This window comes from Salmo trutta, chromosome 23 (genome assembly GCF_901001165.1).
Source record: "Salmo trutta chromosome 23, fSalTru1.1, whole genome shotgun sequence".
Lineage (NCBI taxonomy): Eukaryota > Metazoa > Chordata > Actinopteri > Salmoniformes > Salmonidae > Salmo > Salmo trutta.
The window spans coordinates 21,027,951-21,044,004 of record NC_042979.1 but is presented as its reverse complement, the minus strand read 5'-3'; the positions used below and the strand labels follow the sequence as shown (position 1 = coordinate 21,044,004).

General features: G+C 42.9%; 1 pseudogene; it reads right to left on the bottom strand.

Annotated features, from left to right (window-relative positions):
• Nucleotides 1–16,054, bottom strand: part of LOC115159559 (argininosuccinate synthase-like) — a 40,802-nt pseudogene that overhangs the window by 13,121 nt on the left and 11,627 nt on the right.

The window sequence follows — 16,054 nt, the reverse complement described above, 5'->3', positions numbered from 1 at the left end:
ATCACGTTGAGGGAGAGGTTTTTATCCTGGCACCACACTGCCAGGTCTCTGACCTCCTCCCTATAAGCTGTCTCATTGTTGTCGGTGTTCAGGCCTACCACTGTTGTGTCATCGGCAAACTTAATGATGGTGTTGGAGTCGTGCTTGGACATGCAGTCATGGGTGAACAGGGAGTACAGGAGGGGACTGAGCACTCACCCCTGAGGGGCCCCAGTGTTGAGGATCAGCGTGACAGATGTGTTGTTACCTACCCTTACCACCTGGGGGTGGCCCATCAGGAAGGCCAGGATCTAGTTGCAGAGGGAGGTGTTTAATCCCAGGGTTCTTAGCTTAGTGATGAGCTTTGAGGGCACTATGATGTTGAACGCTAAGCTGTAGTCAATGAATAGCATTCTCACATAGGTGTTCCTTTTGTCCAGGTGGGAAAGGGCAGTGTGGAGTGCAATTGAGATTGCATCATCTGTGGATCTGTTGGGGCGGTGTTGATGTGAGCCATGACCAGCCTTTCAAAGCATTTCATGACTACAGAAGTGAGTGCTACCGGTCTGTAGTCATTTAGGCAGGTTACCTTGGTGTTGTTGGGCACAGGGACTATGGTGGTCTACTTAAAACATGCTGGTATTACAGACTCGGTCAGGGACAGGTGTAAAATGGCAGTGAAGACACTTGCCAGAACGCATGTTCTGAGAACACGTCCTGGTAATCCGTCTGGCCCTGCGGCCTTGTGAATGTTGACCTGTTTAAAGGTCTTACTCACATCGACTCATGGAAGTAATTTAGCCCGTCTGGTAGGCTCGTGTCACTGGGCAGCTCACGGCTGTGCTTCCCTTTGTAGTCTGTAATAGTTTGAAGCCCTGCCACATCCGACAAGTGTTGGAGCCAGTGTAGTACGATTCAATCTTAGTCCTGTATTGACGCTTTGCCTGTTTGATGGTTCGTCGGAGGGCATAGCAGGATTTCTTATAAGATTCTGGATTAGAGTCCCGCTTCTTGAAAGCGGCAGCTCTACCCTTTAGCTCAGTGCAGATGTTGCCTGTAATCCATGGCTTTTGGCTGGGGTTTGTACGTACGGTCACTGTGGGGACGATGTCATCGATGCACTTATTGATGAAGCCAGTAACTGATGTGGTGTACTCCTCAATGCCATCGGAAGAATCCCGGAACATATTTCAGTCTGTGCTAACAAAACAGTCCTGTGGCTTAGCATCTGTGTCATCTGACCACTTCCGTATTGAGTGAGTCACTGGTACTTCCTGCTTTAGTTTTTGCTTGTAGGCAGGAATCAGGAGGATATAGTTATGGTCAGATTTGCCTAATGGAGGGCGAGGGAGAGCTTTGAGAGTTGTTTTTCTCTGGTTGCACATGTAACATGCTGGTAGAAATTAGGTAAAATGGATTTAAGTTTCCCAGTAGGGGGGTCCCAAGTCACTAGGAGCTCCGCCTCTGGATAAGCAATTTCGTATTTGCTTATGGCCTTATACAGCTCGTTGATTGCGGTCTTATTGCCAGCATTGGTTTGTGGCTGTAAATAGACAGCTACAAAAAATATAAACTCTCTTGGTAAATAGTGTGGTCTACAGCTTATCATGAGATACTCTACCTCAGGCGAGCAAAACCTCAAGACTTCATTAATATTAGATTTCGTGCACCAGCGTTTAATGACAAAGACACAGACCACCACCTTGTCTTACTGGAGGCAGCTGTTCTATTTTGTGGATGCACGGAAAACCCAGCCAGCTGTATGTTATCCATGTCGTCGTTCAGCCACGACTCTGTGACACATAAGATATTACAATTTGTAAGATCCCATTGGTAGGATAGTCTTGATCGGAGCTCATCCAATTTATTATTCAATGATTGCACGTTGGCTAATAGGACTGATGGTAGAGGCGGGTTACCCACTCGCCGTCAGATTCTTTCAAGGCAACCCGACCTACAACCCCTATATCTCCGTCATGTGAATGACAGGGATTTGGGCCTTGTCCGGTGTCTGAAGTAAATCCTTTGCGTCCGACGCGTTAAAGAAAAAATCTTTGTTCAGTACGAGGTGAGTAGTCGCTGTTCTGATATCCAAAAGTAATTTTTGTTCATAGGATACGGTGGCAGAAACATTATGTACAAAATAGCGTGAAAAAACACACACAATTGGTTAGGAGCCCGTAAAACAGCAGCCATCTCCTCCGGTGCCATTATTATATTGCTTATGTATGAAGTGTTAGCAGTTGATGTTATTCTTCAATAACACAGACCCCAAAGCAAATCAGGGGGAGAAAAATAGGTTTATTGAAAGAGGACAAATCATGGATGTTATGCTGGGAAGTAGATGGTTCATTCTCCCCTGTCCTCAGTGATTCTCTCCTCCAGTGATTCTCTCCTCAGTGATTCTCTCCACAGAACAAAGGGACAGGATAGAGTTTTATAACCCAACCCCAGCCTATTAGAATTCCTTGCAATAAAACTGGGTCAATGGCCAAATAACAAGTATCCTATTTCAGGCTCAATGTATAAACAATTTGGACGAATGAGAACTTGCCATGTAGCTTTGAGTCCCGGACTGAAATTCCTCCCATGTCTCTGACCCATCGATCATTAATCCCCTATTACAGAAAAAACACTATTTCCATTGATCGTTAGTACTCTATTGGCTTTTAGTCCTCTGCGTTGTGTATTTCTCTTCAAAATATTCTTACAGAAGTTTAAGCTGGGTTTTGCAAGTCATTTGGCGCTTACTGTTCAAGCCAGCTAGCAAGCTAAAAAAGTCGCTCTGAAGCGCATCTGTTCGACATCATGCACCCAAGAAAACTCAACCACACAACACCACACTGGCCAAGGGCAAGCATTTGTTAGTCTGTCCATCACTCCAGTGTAATGTTTCCAGACATGCCCCTCTCTCTAAGTTCGCCCCCCACCAGCCTGAAATCCAATCGACAAAAAAGAGAAATTGAAACAAAAAGGTGCCAAGACTTGAGAGAGCAAGTTGAGAAATTGAGAGTGAAAACTTGACAAAGATGTGATTATTGTTGGTGGACACTGATGCTTTCAAAAAAATGTTTTACATGTTTCAACCATGTTTCTTTGCTTACGGTTCTATATATTTTGTATTCAGCCATTTTTCTTTTTGGTCTGCGGCAATTTTGGTTCTTCTCGCCCAAAGTCACACTTGCAAGCTCAAGTTTGGCCTGTCCACTCGCGGGACACATCCTCTGCGCTCTCAAATAATCTTGCGAACAATGCCATCTCGTGCGCACTGGACTTTAGAAGCTGATTTGACGCGATACTTCCTGCTTTGCATGTTTCTGTGATCAAAAATCAAACACTGTGAGCAGCATGGATTAAGTCTACAAATCAACACAATCTCACGCAGACACACACACTTCAGAATTGTGTTTTTTTAATTAAACGAGTCCTACATTCTTGGAACAAAAACGGTTTAAGTTGGTCTGATAGCAATCTAACCAGTCCGAAAAAACAACAAGATATAGAAATATTTTAATATATTAATTAAACCATTTAATCATCACAATAAAGTTCTCTACAAATCCTCTGTACAACATGGTCCGCCACATAGTGGAGAGGTCAGAGCTCAGACAAGGCTTGACAGGTGTACACATCTTACATACATCATTGAATGTTTTGTTGAGAACTGACAACATTCTTGACAACCATTTCCATCCAACACCTTCTTGACCCCACTCTCCATGACATTCAAATAAATTACACATTCAGTCTGTCAACTATTCAATCCTTCCATGCATCTTTTGTGGAAACACTGTGGCTTATTCCCCCAACAAACACAATCTGTACTAGTTATTTACCCCCGTCAAACCTCACACTCTTACCATTTCTGTGGAGAAGATAAGCTCTGATCTTTTGTGAAGCCAAGGGGGAGAAAAGTGGGCTTCCCATTTTCCAATTTCTACCTGCCTCTCTGCGCCAGAGGCGAAGTGTGTTAGCGAGTCAATTTGCCAGTCCGGTTATTGTTAGGAGTAGAATGGCAGTGCGGCGGTGGCTGGGGCCACTGGAGGAATGAGTGACATGCTGTCTGACATGGGACAGGGCCACAAACATCTTGGCCCCTCACGGCCCCTAAACATGCTGTAGTGACACCAGTAGAGTAGCAATAAGGGAGGTTTCTGAGAAGTTTTGTTGATGGAGAGAGGAGAATTAGAAGTCATGCAGAGGAGTGGACGATTGCCAAGATGGAGTGTGTATCTGTGAACGATTGTGTGTCTTTGTGTGAGCGAGCGAGAGCATGCGTGGCTGCAAAAAGATAAATGTGAGGGCTGTCTGCATCTAAGTGAATGCAGGTCAAACTGAGTCTCAGTTTACAGGCAAACCAGAAACACATTTCTCACATGAAAGGAAAGAGAGGCACATAATGTTGTTTGTTCATTGTGTCCTCCATGACACTTTTATTCAAGTGAAATAACAAGTTTCCCCTTTTAGCACTGAGATAAAATGACTGCAATTGCCTGAAAGCACTACTGTGACAGAAAGCTTTACAAATGGAAACGACATTACTGTTAGCATTTATGGAGTAGGTACTGTATGACTTTGTGCTAGCTTATCTGTGAATGCATTAGGGATGTGCATGGTTATTCGAATATCCGAAGGGACATTGGTATTTGAGTATACCTTTTTGTGAGATGAAAAAAATATAGGCCTATTTTAACACTGAAAAGGCTTTTTCTAAATTAAATTAAAATATCCATGTAACATTTTTACATACTACAAGGATATACCATGACATTTCAAATTTTAAATTTAATAGAACGACAAACCTTTCAATGTAGTTTTTATGATGTGCGCAGACTTCACGTGTGTAGCTTGTTGTTTATGTTGGCCAATCAAAATGGCTCAATGTGTAGAAAGTGGAGTGAGAGTTCACTAATGCAATGCAAGATGGAATAACATTACGGAGTTAGAAGTTATCGAAATGAGAAGGCGTAGCCTACAACGAGCAACCAACAGGTAGGTTGTTTTATCTGAATGGGGTTGGGAGGAAGCGCAGCATGTTGCCTCAATTAGCCTTGCTAGCTAGATTCTCTAGGCTACTCCTGTCAAGACAGGCACTGTTATATGGGATGATAAATAACATTGCGGCTGCTACAAATTAGCTAGTCTTGCCTTGGCTAACGTTACTACAGCTCTCTCTCCCTCTGTGTGCTCGGCTTGCTCCCATCTCACACATACCTGCAGCTGTTGACTCTGAGCATCTCTCCCTCGCACAGCAATGCTTAGGTTATTTATTCAATACACGTTTATTTATCGTCATTGCCTTACCTCTGGACTTCATCCCGATGAAGCAATTCTCCACGATGTCGATCCTCCCAACTCCATGCCTCCCTCTGAGACCACAATGGAACCATTTGTTAGCAAACCTTCTCACTAAGTACAGTAGTCATTTCTGTATTATCGCCTGAATGCACCCACACTTCGCTCAAAACACTGCAGTAAGCCAGTAAAGGAATCTAAATCTCATTGTAAATTAAGAGAAAGTCAGACTCACCCAATCTCATTGTAAATTAAGAGTAAGAGAAGGTCAGACTCACCCAATCTCATTGTAAATTAAGAGTAAGAGAAAGTCAGACTCACCCAATCTCATTGAGGTAGGAGAAGATGTCCTGCGGTGTGTCCTTGGACTTGCCGTCCTTGACGTGGGTCACCTTGATGAGAACACCTGTATGGGTTGGATTGGAGGTCAGACAGTCAGTCACGGTATCAGCCTGGAGACATAATGCTGTACTACATAGGGCTGGCACAAATATAGTATACTGATAATTATGGACAATAACCGTGAACTGAAAAGAATAATCGTCTTAGACAGTGCCTTTAGAAAGTATTTACACCCCTTGACTTTCTCCACATTTTGTTGTTACAGCCTGAATTTAAAATGGATTAATTTGAGATGTTTTGTCACTGGCCTACACACAATATCTCATAATGTCAAAGTGAAATTGTTTTTCAAAATTTTTACAAATGAATAAAAAATGAAAAGCTGAAATGTCTTGAGTCGATGAGTACAAAGTCACAATCAGTTGCATGGACTCACTCTGTGTGCAATACTAGTGTTAACATGATTTTTGAATGACTACCTCATCTCTCTACCCTACACATACAATGATCTGTAAGGTCCCTCAGATGAGAAGTGAATTTCAAACATTGATTCAACCACAAAGACTAGGGAGGTTTTCCAATGCCTTGCAAATGGCACCTATTGGTAGATTGGTAAAAATGTAAAAAAGCAGACATTGAATATCTCTTTGAGTGAGCATGGTTAAGTTATTAATTACACTTTGGATGTTGAATCAATACACCCATTAATGTGGCAAAGCAATTCACTTTTTGTCCTGAATATGAAGTGTTATGTTTGGGGCAAATCCAATACAACACATTACTGAGTACCACTCTCCATTTCTTTCAAGCATTTTCAAGGCTGTATCATGTTATTGGTATTATTTTAATCGTTAAGGACTGGGGAGTTTTTCAGTATAAAAAAGAAACGGAATGGAGCTAAGCACAGACAACATCCTAGAGGAAAACCTGGTTCAGTCTGCTTTCCACCAGACACTGGGAGATTAATTCAAAGGCCAAATCTACACTGGAGTTGCTTACCAAGAAGACAGTGAATGTTCCTGAGTGGCAGAGTTACAGTTTTGACTTAAATCTACTTAAATCTGTAGTAAGATCTGAAAATGGTTGTCTAGCAATGATCAACAACCAAATTTGATAGAGCTTTAAGAATTGTGAAAATAATCACAAATAATTGCACAATCCAGGCGTGGAAATCTCTGAGAGACTTACCCAGAGAGACTCACAGCTGTAATATCTGCCAAAGATGCTTCTACAATGTATTGACTCAGGGGTGTGAATACTTATGTAAATTACATATTTTTCTACTTAATTTTCAATACATTTGCAAAAATGTCAAAAAAATAGTTTTCACTGACATGAGATATTGATTGCAGATGGTTGAGAAATGTTACATTCAGACTAACACAACATGTGGCATAAGTCAAGGAGTATGAATACTTTCTGAAGGACTTTAGGAGAAGGGAGATTCAACATTATATTCAAGTAGATACTTTACCCAATAGGCGTTTTTAGTTTTTACATGAAGTTGGTAATCATTTTCCGAGCAGAATGGCAATGGTCGGGAGGAGAAGCTTCATTTTCCAAAAGTTCTAAACAGTCAAAATCAGTTGTCACTAAAGCTGTGTTTTATTCATTACTTATGTTATAAATCATTTTCAAAGAAGCATTTGATGCATTACAAGCTCAAAAATGACAATTAACCATTAGCCTAAATAACATAATCGTAAGAACCCTATTACAGTAAGAGAAATAATCTGAACGATACTGTTCTCTTACAGTTTCAGATCTGATCTTGTCACATTCAGCACTTGGACTCAAAGCTAATTTTGTATTTAGACGTGGGCTGTATTTGGGCTAGAGTTAAACTAGTTTTCAATATATTGCACTTGGACGGATCTCATAGTCAATTTATATGGCCAAAATTGTCATTACATTTCCATGTACACCTACTAGTTTAATGTTCACTAAAAACAAACCGTGAAGAGACTGATTCCCAGGCACTGAACACAGTTCGAGGGAAATGGTAGAGACCATGAAAAGAAAGAGTGGGAAAGGGGAGATTTGGATGTGGGGGAATGTGGAGGAAGGAGTGAGGTGGGGGGGAAGGGTGTTAATGGTAGAATACTCCAATGGGATGTGGTGAGAAGTAATAATACATTCAAAAGCCCTGGTCTTTTGAAGGCTGTGAATTTGCAGGCGGGCCCTTCCCTAATTGAATTACACACCCTGGCTTTGTGTCACCCATACCTTTTCTACCAATAGTCTCGCACTGCAGAGCGTGTGTGTGTGTGTGTGTGTGTGTGTGTGTGTGTGTGTGTGTGTGTGAAACGCATGGGATAATCCATCAACCATTCCTAATGAGAGCGCACGCACACACGCCTAGGTGCTCGCTAATCAACCCCCATCCCCACCACCAACTTTTTATACAAAGACACTACTAAACCGATATATAAATCATTGGCATTTACTTGCTTATTCATAGTATTCATTATGTTGAAATGAGCAACAGAGAGGCCAAAGGTGGAGGAGGTGCAATCGACTGGGACATGGGCGGGGGAGGAATAGGTGTGTGTGTGGGGGGGGGAGCTTTGAATACAGACATGGAGGATAGAAGAAAAAAAAATCTGCTGATAGTCACTCCTCCATCCTTCCGGGGCTCATTAGCATTTAGCATGCTTGCAGTTGCCAATCAAGTCCCAACAAAAAAGCAGCACTCCTGGTTGCCTTTCAATGGGCCCCAATGTAAGCACTGTTGGAATGACACGTAAAGGACTTGACAAAATATTTTTAGACAAGGGCTTTGTCACTCGCCCATTCCCATATCGCAGGAATCCTCGGCTCCTGAGGAAAAATCTGAGCCGTAGAGGGTACACGTATAGTGCTCCGACAAAGCCCCCTGATCCCCCAAATAGTTAATAATTAGATTAAAAGTTCAAATAAATTAAGTGAGGGTGTGAACACTGGAGCCGGGCCAGGCCTCTCGTCCTCCTCTCCTCCATCTCACGGGGTCTATTTTTCACTGGGCCTTTCTTTTCCCTGCCTGCCCTTTTCTTCAGCGCTGAAGTGAACAGTGCAAACAATAGGACAGCAGACACAGTTGTAGGAAAAATTACAGCTTTACATTTTTCCTCTCTCTTTTTCCTTACCCCCTCTTTCAATGAAAGGAAGAGGGATAAAAAAGAGAAGAAGAAAAAGGTTTAGTAGTGAAAATTATTTTTAATCAGTGAGAGAGCCTGGTGAAAAAAGCTGGTGGGAGATGAAAAGATGGAGGAGAATGAAATTAAACATTCTTGTGCTGATCTTGTGCTTGAGGAGGAGAAGTAAGCTAGAGCCTTTGTGTGAGCCACTAAAACAGCTTTTGTAATTGTCACTCAATAAGGGGAGAGAAAATAACTATGAAAACATATTGCAAAGGGCCGAGGCAAAACCAGGTTATACGATGACATCACAGTTTAATATTCCCATTAGCAGCTTCATTGTTTTCTGAACCATTTTCAAAGGATTTTAGTTGTCCATAAACTTTATCATTGCCTAATTTTTTTTTTACATTTCAGATAAATCTCAAATAAACCTCACAAACCTTCAGTCGCATAAAACAGCACCCAGATACAAACGTAAATTACAGTTGATACCTGCACCCCATTTTATATATTCCTCTCTGAACTGCTTCGGCGTCATAGTAACATCATACAACTGTCACTGGTCATCACCATAATCAGAGGCTAATGTCCTGCCATGTCCTTTGAAGTCCCAGCTGGCCTCAGTAGACAGTAGCCCTATCTATGCACATTGGCACTTGTAACCTGGATCTAGACTAGAGGCATATGTGGTTCTTGCCCCAGGCTGGGATGTACGTCTCTTTTCTGTGACTGTGCAAACATGTGACACTCTCCTCTGTTTAGCCCTGTAGTGGTATCCAAATGGGTGTCAGTCGGTTGTATTAGCTGGTAAAATGGTTCTGGACCCTCCATGCCCTCAGGCAGGCTGCTTTAGTTTAGACACAGTCAGTCCCAGAGTGTGGGGCTGGGCTGTCCTAGGTCTGGGTGGTCAGAGTGATAAACACAGCCAGGGAGGGCAGCAAGGGGGCTACAGCAGCCCTGGGGCTATGGTCAGTGGACAGGACGGAAGGACTTAAAGCTGATTTATGGTCAATCTGTGTCTGCAGTGGCCGTACAAGGGAAGCCAGGCTTCCCCCAAAAATTGACCAATCATTTTTTTAAATAATAATAATAATTTATTTTGTCTCTCTGTATTTCGTAATTTTGGCCTCACTCCTATCAAATCGCATTGAGAGCATACGTTATTGACAGAAACAACTTGGAATTGTTGCATCTCGTTGTGTTGTCCTCCACTCTCTAGCTAGTTAGCTAGCTAAAATTGGCCCTTTCCTAAATTAGCCTTGGATGGACTCAATACACTCATACACTCAATTAGTATTTGGTAGCATTGTCTTTAAATTGTTTAACTTGGGTCAAACGTTTCAGGTAGCCTTCCACAAGCTTCCCACAATAAGTTGAGTGAATTTTGTCCCATTCCTCCTGACAGAGCTGGTGTAACTGAATCAGGTTTGTAGGCCTCCTTGCTCGCACACACTTTTTCAGTTCTGCCCACAAATGTTCTATAGGATTGAGGTCAGGGCTTTGTGATGGCCACTCCAATACCTTGACTTTGTTGTCCTTAAGCCATTTTGCCACAACTTTGGAAGTATGCTTGGGGTCGCTGTCCATTTTTTAAATTTATTTAACCTTTATTTAACCAGTTAGGCAAGTTGAGAACAAGTTCTCATTTACAACTGCGAACTGGCCAAGATAAAGCAAAGCAGTTCGACACATACAACAACACAGAGTTACACATGGAGTAAACAAACATACAATCAATAATACAGTAGAAAAACAAGTCTATATACAATGTGTGCAAATGAAGTAAGATAGGGGAGGTAAGGCAATAAATAGGCCATGGTGGCGAAGTACATACAATATAGCAATTAAACACTGGAATGGTAGATGTGCAGTAGATGAATGTGCAAAGTAGAAATACTGGGGTGCAAAGGAGCAAGATAAATAAATAAATACAGTAGGGGATGAGGTAGTTGTTTGGACTATTTACAGATGGGCTATGTACAGGTGCAGTGATCTGTGAGCTGCTCTGACAGCTGGTGCTTAAAGCTAGTGAGGGAGATAAGTGTCTCCAGTTTCAGTGATTTTTGTAGTCTGTTCCAGTCATTGGCAGGAGAGAACTGGAAGGAGAGGCGGCCAAAGGAGGAATTGGCTTTGGGGGTGACCATTGAGATATACCTGCTGGAGCGCGTGCTACGGGTGGTAGCTGCTATGGTGACCAACGAGCTGAGATAAGGCGGGGCTTTACCTAGCAGGGTCTTGTAGATGACCTGGAGCCAGTGGGTTTGGCGACGAGAATGAAGCGAGGGCCAGGCAACGAGAGCATACAGGTCGCAGTGGTGGGTAGTATATGGGGCTTTGGTGACAAAACGGATGGCGCTGTGACAGACTGCATCCAATTTCTTGAGTAGAGTGTTGGAGGCTATTTTGTAAATGACATCGCCGAAGTCGAGGATCGGTAGGATGGTCAGTTTTACGAGGGTATGTTTGGCAGCATGAGTGAAGGAGGCTTTGTTGCGAAATAGGAAGCCGATTCTAGATTTATTTTGGATTGGAGATGTTTGATGTGAGTCTGGAAGGAGAGTTTACAGTCTAACCAGACACCTAGGTATTTGTAGTTGTCCACATATTCTAAGTCAGAACTGTCCAGAGTAGTGATGCTAGATGGGCGGGTGCGGGCAGTGATCGGTTGAAGAGCATGCATTTAGTTTTACTAGCATTTAAGAGCAGTTGGAGGCCACGGAAGGAGTATTGTATGGCATTTACAGATGGGCTGTGTACAGGTACAGTAAGCTGCTCTGACAGCTGATGCTTAAAGTTAGAGAGGGAGATATAAGTCTCCAGTAGGGGTCAGTAGGGGTCATTCTACTGCCAATGTTGCTATGGAGATTGCATGGCTGTGTGTTCGATTTTATACGCCTGTCAGTAACGGGTGTAGCTGAAATAGCCGAATCCCCTAATTTGAAGGGGTGTCCACATACTTTTGGTCATGTAGTTTATAATGTACTACTGAAAGATGGAAAAAATACATGTTAAAATGCTGTCAGGATCTGAGAGAAAAAGACAAATCAAATGTCCTATTTTTCTCCTCTATTTGGTTTCATTTTCCCTACGTGGCCCTTCACCGCAGGGAGGGGGAGAGAGAGCAAGAGAGAGCGTGCGAGAGAGAGAGAGGACCCAAATTCACTAAAAAGATGACACCTGCTACTATGACAGGATGTACTCAAGCGACTGCAACACTCAATATTCACCAGCTGTCTGGAAAGTCAGAATAAATCTACCAATTCTGTCAACCAGCCTCCCCATACACTTCTCTACATCTTCTGGACTTGACTTTCTGACTGACAATTTCTCTTTTATTTATTTTCAGATGAAGTCATCTTAAAAGGTAACCGCACAACAACAACAATCCACACCTCCTATCCTGAGAGCACTATGAAGTTGTAGGAGCTGTCGTTTTCCAGTTGGGGGAGTTGGTGGATAAGGACATGAATAATCGGGCTGACACCCCTGCAAATTACCTCACATTACAACCAGACGATGGCCAATGTCCCCTGAGCTGAGGTAAATTGCAGGGGAACTATGCAAAATAACCACTGGGTGCATTTAAATGGAAACCTTTACCAGACAAAAAAAAAATCAGCATACAATAACTAATCTCTCTCAGCTGCAGAAAGAGGAACCCTGACGTTTCCCGACGTGTGCAATCGCTTCTTTCCTTTTAACTAAACACCAAAATTGACTTTGAAGGCTCCCATCTCTCCCTTTTATTTTCTGCCTCAGCGCCCAAGACGACGACAAAATGAGAGGAAGGACGAGTGGGGCAAAATGACTCCATTAAAAACCCATTTAATGCATAGTCTTAAAGTGGGCAGAACCAAGGAAGATGGCATGAACCAAAGACTGATTAGGCCTAGCTCTGTGACAGTGGGTATGGTATCTATAGTTGTGTGGTTACTATAGTGGCCTAGTTTCCTTACCTACTACAGCGGTTTAAAGCCTGCACAATCCTAACTAATGAAGAGACATTGTTTCTGCCAGCTAGAGTTCACTATGATAAAGATGTGTTATCCTTCTCACCTACAGAACTTAAACAGAAACAATATCACATGGAATATCAATTCAAACATGCATGCTTACGAAATGCGAGTGAATGAAATTGAGAGAGAGATAAATGGAAAGCGAGGGAATAGTTACCAGTGCCTAGAGATCAATGCATTTAAATTCCCATCCCCCGCAGGTGGACCTGTCCCAAAGCCTCTGACCCTGAAAGAGAGGAAAAGGTAGAAATGGAGCAAGAGAAAGAGGGAGAAAAAGAGGGAGCGAATTGGTGGCAAATGAGGCATGAAGCGCTGAAATCATGTCGCTGTCCAGTCCTGCCATATTGTTGTGGAAGCATGAACTTAAAGCAAGTAAATTTCTATCTTTCCACATGTTAGCTGCCTCATTGCATTTCAATCGAGTCCAATGGGGTCCAAAGAAAAGACAGAGGTGGGGGGGACAACAAAAAAATCTGGCCCACTGGTTTGGAATTGACACCTAAATAACCATGTCTCAAGTCTGGCACATTGAGATGAGAGAATGTATTACACCTGATATGTGTGTACTATTTGTCATGTTTAACTCCCAGACCCAGCTACATTATCTGTCTACAGCAGGTATTCCCAAACTTGGGTGGGGGTACGCGCAATGCCGACGGGGTACGCGCAATGCCAACGGGGGTACGCGCAATGCCGACGGGGTACGCCAAATAAAATGTGATTCACATTTTTTTTTAAATAAACAATTTCAAACAGTCCATTCATATTTTCCAACGGGGCTATGCATTTGGGTGAGTTTTTTTTCTCACCTGAGTAGCCTCGTTTCACTGCCCAAAATTAAACCATCTAGTGTTCAGCAAAATGACAACGCAATGTCAAATACAGGTAGCCAAGTCAAATAATTAACATCCAATCACATTAACCGTTACTCTCTCGCGGGAATTTCACTAACGATCCGTTAGTGCACTTCTAACAACGCATAATCTCATATGGGAGCAGAAACTGGGCATAATACATGCAAATTACTGAATTATTACACTGTTCAATTTAAAAGGATCCATAACATGCCCTGCTTAATGTATTCAAATCCCTTTACCACTTTAATCTCCCCCACCATAAATATTTCATCGTATTTAATTCCATTGATAAATTCATTGTGAACATAAATGGGACTAAACCCATGAATTAAATCAATTCCACAGTATTGTCATACTATACATCGCTATGCTATTGAGTTGTTTATTTCAGGCTGCATTTCTCCACAGGGTGAGCCGTGAAGAGAGAAAAGACAGTGTTACAGTTCTGCCCCTGCCCCTCCACTCCCTCGCCTCTCTGACACCCCGTCCACGGGGACGCTCATCTGTCTGCCTGCCGCCTTTGTACTTTACTGTTACTGGTGACATTCTGGTGTCACGGTGAAATGGGTCCCTCCCACGTTGCAGCCTGCGGCAGCGCAACCAGGGACAATGGTCCCCCAAGAGTCGGGGGGACCCAGGAGACCCAGCTGGGCGCACCGCCCTAACCCTTCCCCCGGCTCCCATGAAATCGGGAATTACGCGAGCAGTTTGACGACAAGTCAGTGTCTGTGTGTCCCAGGCTCTTCCCAGGCCTGGCAAGGGTGAGAAGAGACAATAAGGAAGGATGAGGTTTGGGTCGTCAAGGGTGACCTTCATGTAGCACCATGACCCCTGACCCCCGTAAGAGATCAAACCATTTCTGTCCCACTGTGGGCTCCGGGTTTGGTTTGTCTGTGCTGGAGCTAATGAAAGATATTGGGGGGACTCTGTGCTCTCCACTATGTTAACTATATATCAATGGACTCTCCTATCAGCTATTGCTTTGTACAAATTACAACACAATGATAAAACAGTCATATCTATACTGTCAGCAAAATGAACATGAAACAGGGATGATCTTTAACCACCAGGTAGGTTGACTTGAGAGAAGTGTTGATTACGAGAAGAAGGACAAATGATTGGATAGATACTGTATGGTCAATGACATAGATTAGCTGACAATATGTGAACCTAGGACCAGTGTATCCCATCCTGCTACTCTTGAGGAGCTCCCTCTTCTGATTTAGAGACAGCAGGAGGTTGTGAGAGTAACAACCGGTTCAATATGGCACTGGGGCGAATGGTGAGCTGTGTTGGGTTCGTCCTGTGTGATTACTCAGCCTGCTCATTCATGCATTATTCACCATTTTGATGGTGTTGGGTTTTTGACACTGTATTAGGATCAAGATCTTACCTTGGGATTTTCCAGTATTCCAGACTCGTAGCTATTAAAACAGACAATGAGAGGGTTGCTGGTGAAAACATTCATTCCCTTTGTCATTCTACAGGATATAGCTAACGTGGTAGAAAATTACAAAAAAGGGACGTCCGAAATTTCTGCCCAAAGTTACCAACTTTTCTTGTAGAAGAATGTAAGACTTTATTTTCTTCAACCTTCATTTGACCATGAAGTATTGCGAGTATAGTTGGTGTTCTACACACCTGATGTGCATGAGGTTGGCATCCATGCTCCAGGGTGGTTTAGGGTTGACAGGCACAGGGATATCTGTGCCTGTGCCTATATGTTTCTGGGGGTGATGGAAAGGCCAGAGAAGAGTCGATGACAACAGGGCAACTCTGTCCGCTCTGTGCAGTCCCCAGTCCACCTGGCCATGCTGCTGCTCCAGTTTCAACTGTTCTGCCTGCGGCTATGGAACCCTGACCTGTTCACCGGACGTGCTTGTTGCACCCTCGACAACTACTATGATTATTATTATTTGACCATGTTGGTCATTTATGAACATTTTAACATCTTGACCATGTTCTGTTATAATATCCACCCGGCACAGCCAGAAGAGGACTGGCCACCCCTCATAGCCTGGTTCCTCTCTAGGTTTCTGGCCTTTCTAGGGAGTTTTTCCTAGGGAGTTTTTCCTAGCCACCGTGCTTCTTTCACATGCATTGCTTGCTGTTTGGGGTTTTAGGCTGGGTTTCTGTACAGCACTTTGAGATTTCAGCTGATGTACGAAGGGCTATATAAATAAATTAGATTTGATTTGTGCAATACATTATCTGCAAAGTTCTGACCAGATAAACCAATCAGATCGCCTCCAGCTGTTCTTTCACAGTTGTTATTGATGATTCTACATAAAATCAGGTCCTTCCGGTATTTATTAAACTTCAACGCTGTAGAATCAAGTTATGGAAAGGGAAAAAAACTTGAAAGAAGTGGCAATTTAGTGAGACGCACACAGGGGACTTTCAGCTCAATGAAATAGCATGATCCCCATCTAGTGGGCAGGATAGA